The sequence below is a fragment of the Triticum urartu genome, chromosome 1A, assembly GCF_056163025.1.
Source record: "Triticum urartu cultivar PI428250 chromosome 1A, HENAU_Tu73, whole genome shotgun sequence".
Classification (NCBI taxonomy): domain Eukaryota; kingdom Viridiplantae; phylum Streptophyta; class Magnoliopsida; order Poales; family Poaceae; genus Triticum; species Triticum urartu.
In genome coordinates, this window is record NC_141873.1 from 40,195,662 (window position 1) to 40,201,661 (window position 6,000).

The 6,000-nt window shown below is 39.9% G+C and overlaps 1 pseudogene; it reads left to right on the forward strand.

Annotated features, from left to right (window-relative positions):
• The first annotated feature begins 668 nt into the window (after window positions 1-668).
• Window positions 669-2,666, forward strand: LOC147989790 (protein FAR1-RELATED SEQUENCE 5-like; annotated as a pseudogene).
• The last annotated feature ends 3,334 nt before the right edge of the window (window positions 2,667-6,000 follow it).

The window sequence follows — 6,000 nt, forward strand, 5'->3', positions numbered from 1 at the left end:
TCATATGCTGAAAGCGGAAGCCATGTAGGTTTAGAATTATGTAGGTTATTTTAAAGTGAAATTAAATACGCATCAAGTCTTACATATCATATTTACAATTTGCGCAGATGGAAGTGGAAGGGTACTATCAGTGGAATTTTATCGATGATGCCAATGACGAAAACAATATCGATGCATCTTATAATGACAGCTCGAGCAAAGTAAGTAGTGGAAAGTGAATACATATGATACTCCTTATACAACTACTTACTGACATATACCGTTGATTGTATTTTTTTCAGGAAGAGGATGGTGACGCGTGCGAAACGACGATGATGCCGATGGTGATGAGTGCAATTTTGATACTGGGTACGATGAATATCAGCAAGAATCACTGGACAGGCATTGGACGGTGATGTCCACGACGTTCAGGACAGACGAGGAGGCATATGATTTCTATAACGACTATGCGAAAAAGCGAGGCTTCAGCATTAGGAGGGACAACTTGAAATATAGTAAGGGTATCGACGCACGTAGGCAGTTGAGGAGGTTTCTTTGTTCAAGATCTGGGAAACGACAGGCCAAGTTTTGTACCATGGAAGGGAAGAAGCGCAGGCTGAGAGCTGAGACTCGGTGCTATTGTGAGGCCCATTTAACTGTGAAGGTTGACAGAGAGCACTCCATTTGGTATGTCAGCAGTTTCAGCGATGATCATAGTCACACTCTTGCTAGACCAGATGAAGTTATATATCTTCGATCTCATAATCATATAAAGGAATACCAGAAGCTCGAGATCTTAGCAATGGCAGGTGCTGGGCTCAAAAAACATTGGATTTATGACAACTTTGTTAGTAGGTATGGATCATATGCACTGGCTGGTTTCGGGAGGAGGAAGCTTTATAACATGTGTTATAGGGAGAAAATGAAGTTGCTAGCAAAGGGTGATGCGGACACTGCAATTGATATCATGATGACGAGAAAGACAAGGGATCCAGACTTTTTCTTTGAGCACACTGTTGACGCAGAAGGAAAGCTGAAGAACATGTTCTGGTGTGATTCTCAGTCACGTCGGGATTACCTTGACTTTGGTGATGTAATCGAATTCGACAGCACTTACAAGATGAATAGGTACGGAATGCCATTCATACCTTTTGTTGGTCTAAACAATCATCGTTGCACCACTGTGTTCGGTTGTGCAGTTGTGTCAGATGAGACGGAGGATACATATGTTTGGTTGTTGCATACCTTCTTAAGAGCTCATTGTCAGAAGAAGCCGAGGTCTGTAATTACTGACGGAGACGCAGCCATGATAAGGGCCGTAAGGAAGGTCCTTACTGACGTGTGGCATCGACTTTGTTCGTGGCATATTGAGAAAAACATGCAGAAACACCTCCACCACAAGTCCCTTAAGGAGTTCAGGTCTCTTATTTATTATGCCACTACACATGATGAGTTTGAGGCGAGATGGGAAGCTTTTAGAGCTAAATGGGAGTCGAAGAAAACTGAAACATGGTTGCGTAGGATGTACCGGAAGAAAAGGCTTTGGGCTGCGTCATATCTCACCGGTGGGTTCTTCCTTGGTATGCGGAGTAACCAGAGGAGCGAGAGTCTGAACTCTTGCCTTCATATGCATCTTGACTCTGGCATGACAATTGTTGATATGGTTGTGCATTATGAGAACTACATTGTTCGGCTCCGTGAGAACGAGTCACACGACGACTGCCTGTCCACACAGACACTCCCTGTAGCAATACTCGGCGACTTCAAATGCATTGAAAAAGCCGCTGCCCGTGAGTTCACTGCGGTGAACTTTTACCTCTTGCAGAAAGAAATGAAGAAGGCAGCGGATCTTGAGATCATAGATAGACTGAGTGGAGCCGTCAGTAGGAGATTCATAGTGGCATGGAAAAATAACAGGCAACTGAGATTCAAAGTGGACTATACACCTAGTAATTCAGAAGAAACAGTGAAGTGCAGTTGTGATAGTATGAAACGTAAAGGTCTTCCATGCAGGCATGTTCTTTATGTTTTAGCCAGGTTGAACGTGCAGGACTTACCTAGGTGCTTAGTGTTGCGAAGATTCAGCAAGAATGCTAGAGGTGGACTGCCCGTGAAACGCACTAGCGATCTCTTCGCATGGGGATGGGCAGGTACTGAGGAGAGAACTAAGTATAGTGAGTTGACTATTTTGTCTGCGGAAGCAAATCATGCGGCATGTCATAAACCATTTCTATTTGATAAACTGAAGGCTGCTCTGGAGGATGTGATAGCAAATAAGGATGTTGAGGAGGAAGATTATGTGAGACAGCATACAGTTGCACATGATGATGCTTTTGTGCCGAATCAAAATCATGTTTTTGTTGGTGATCCAGAAAAAATCAATACGAAAGGAGCACCGAAAGGGCAGAATAACAAAGGCCGTGGTAAGGAACCTGGTGTGACTACAAATGGTAGACCCAAAGGTTTTGATGAGAAACCTATACGTCTATGCGGTTTATGCAGAGGAAAATGTCATTTCAACAACAATTGTCCTGAGAATCCAAAGTATGTGCACACCATTTCATTAACGTTCTTTTCTTGTTTAGTTATACTTTACAAAATTTTGACGTATATTACAATCTTTCTATGTAGGACATGGCATGATGATCATAGCAAAAAAATGTTTGAATAAAAAGAACAAATTCTGATTACAGTTGACGATTTATTTGGTTGTCTTAAAAAATAGTATTTACATATTTGTTTCGTTACATTGATACGGGAGACTTGTAATCGGTGTTTACTTATGTCATATTTGTTGTTCTTAATATAATATGCGACATACAAATTTTACGTTATAATATAATATGCGTATACAAATATAACATGATATGTATTATATATATATTCATACAAATATATGACTTTGTCAATAAATCATGCATGTTGGGCGATCAGAGGCGCTACACAGCCGCCGGTTGCTTTAATTTTAAAAAAATAATGTTAACAGGCGCCAGTAGGCGCCGCGGACGGCGATCCCGAGGCGCTACACAGCCGCTAGTAGGCGTCGCGGGGGCGATCCCGAGGCTGACGCCGCCCTCGGGCGCAGAGAGGCGCACGCGGGACGAGGTAGAATCAGCCTCGGCGTCGGCAACGGCCAACCCAGGGGCGACGCGCGGCGCGCGCTCGCTGGCAGATGACGCGGCCCACGTGCGCCATGTAGCGGCAAACGTGCGGCGCGGGCGGCGCTCGCCTCTGAGATATCGTCATCATATATCATCGGAGTATTTTAAAACCACAACTCGTATATTCGCGAGAACACTCATTGAACATAAATTATAAATTAAATAGTAAAATAAAAAATGATAAAATGTATTTTTAATAAATTTGCCAGGTAATATAAACTTGACATGTTAAAAATATTTGAAACTCACATAAAAAAAATAAAGCATCCACACATAATTCTCATTCATGAACAAATAATATTTCGACAATCACGTAGAATTGTCGTATGATATTTTTATTTTTGTTTCCTCTTCGCAAGTCGAATTACTTTGTTCTTCACTTTTGTAAGTCTATTTTCGCGGGACATAATAATTCCAGCTATCATTCTTTCTCTCGAACTATCAATAGATTCCTGAAAAGTAATAAAAATAATATTATTTTTATCACTTATATATGATATAATGTACTATTTTTTCATACTTAAAATGTACTCACCTGACAAATAGAAGTAATAAATTTTTCTCCGTCCCAATATTGAAAACAACGAAGGACGAACAGTCCACATGAGTTTCTGTGTTAAAAAAATATAAGTGCAATTTTGAAAGCACGTTAAGTAATATAGCACTTAGTCAATCAACGTATTTCAAAAGCACATGGCACATGTAACTCACCCATCTTCTTGTTGAGGCATGTCGTAGGGGGCTATAGGCCATGCGGACACATCCGAAAACGACATAATGACACTGTCATTTGCATCTTGAATATCTCCTGCAAGTTGCTCTCTCTGACAAAAAAATATGAACACGTTGACTACATACGGTAAACAAATTATATGGTTAATTGTACACACATGAATACGCAACTTACAAAATTTTCAACAAATTTCCTGGATGCTTCAGAGATATTTACTTCCCCCCTCAAAGAATCAAGAATTTGGAACTATTTCTTTCTAGTGTGCAAAACACATGTAATCCAATGATTTTTATCCTTATTTAACGCAAAATAAGCCTATTTCATAACTTAAATATTGTTAGTAAGCTCGACTTTCACATAAGATAGTAATGAAAATACAATTCTGCAATACAAATAGTACCTTCGGTTTTGCAAAATATTCTGTCATGCATCTGTTGAGAGGTTCATTTGCATGTTCTAAACCTTCTGGATCGTCTACCGACTTCCCTCATCTTACTGACTTTAACCGAGTGTTCAATAACCAGTAAGATCTATATATGGGTACAATATACCTGTCTTTGACGAGACTTGAATCCGATATGTACGTCGCATAAGCGTCAATTACCTGAGATAAATGAGTAAATTTAAGATGGATGCAACATACTTAACGCATGACATAAGCATGACAATAAAAATACATACATCACCGGATATCCATGCATGGTTAAGTATCTGGCAAACTCGGTCCGCAGAAAGTCCTTCATCTTTACCGTTGTTGAATATTTCATGGTTCTTATATTTTGGTGAGTGCTCGTACGCTTTCACGTACTGCACAGCGGCACGCACCATATCATCCACAGAATGATCAAATTGAGGGGTTGTTTCATTAAACAGTTCTACAGCACAAGGCAATAAAGTTAAAGTACAAATTTATACTACACAATTTTCAATAATATATTCATAGCATGTTTAACTTACTCGTTTTTGCGGAACGTTTCGCACGTTTTCTCGGAGTCTTTTTAACATAAGGAGATTTCGTGTACTTTGATCCACACCGCTTTCGCTTTGCTGGAATCACCACCTTCTTCTCTTCTACCTCGCTATTACCATCTGATAAGGCCTGTGACACTTCTTCCTCATTTTGAGGGACTTGCCATCTTGTAGCTTCTATTTCATCGGTTTTTAGAGATGATGCTTCTTTTTTTCTGACTGTTCCGGGACATCTATAGGATCCTCCTTCTCATCTTTAAAGCTACTCAAGTGACCAGTACTGAATTTGAACGAATCCTCTTCTTCAGAATCCAAATCATAATGCCCACTGCCATTTCGGCCATTAGGTGTGTGTTTGTCATCATACTAAAATTCTTTTTGAGGATACTTGTTTTCATACCTGGACTCACTATTCTGTCCATACAAATTTTCTTCCTCCTCTGCCATTGTGCCCGGTTTGTACCGTACACCTGTTTTATTCATTTTCTCTAACACTCTCTGCAAAAGTAAGCTCATTCACATGTTATATATTTTTATTAATTTATCGAGTTTAATAAAGTGCATACCAGAGTTGTTACATTTTTACCTGTGCGCATAACTCCGGCATACGAAACAATTCCTTACGAATTTCCTTCATATCATTCATAACCCGGTCCATAGGCATTAGATTAGCACGGACCTCGGACACGTTCTCCACTTTTTTCTTTCCCGTAACGGATGACTTTCGGCTACTATGTTTCTTACTGCTTTCAGCTTGTTCATCTGCAAGTTTTTTCATTCTATACTCCTTCATAATGCAGTCATCAATCTGCAAAGTGAGTATGCAATGACATGAGTACATAACATTCTCAATGCATAATCAATGTACAAGTAAATAAGCACTATAATATTACCAATCCATGGCCACGACCATTTTCCAGGTCGTACTTGTCTCGTTTCTCCGCTTTAGATTCAGTCCAATTTTTCATTAGGGGAACTTGCAACGACAACGGGTCATTTTTCGGGCCGGTGGTTGGCTGCATCTTTCTCCCAATATAAGTATTACAAAACAAAAGACAAAATAAGTTACGAACACATAAATTAAAGGAATATGAAATAGCATTAATTAATAGCATACCTGGAGTAGGGCTAGATTGCCACATGGCCATTCCCTCACAC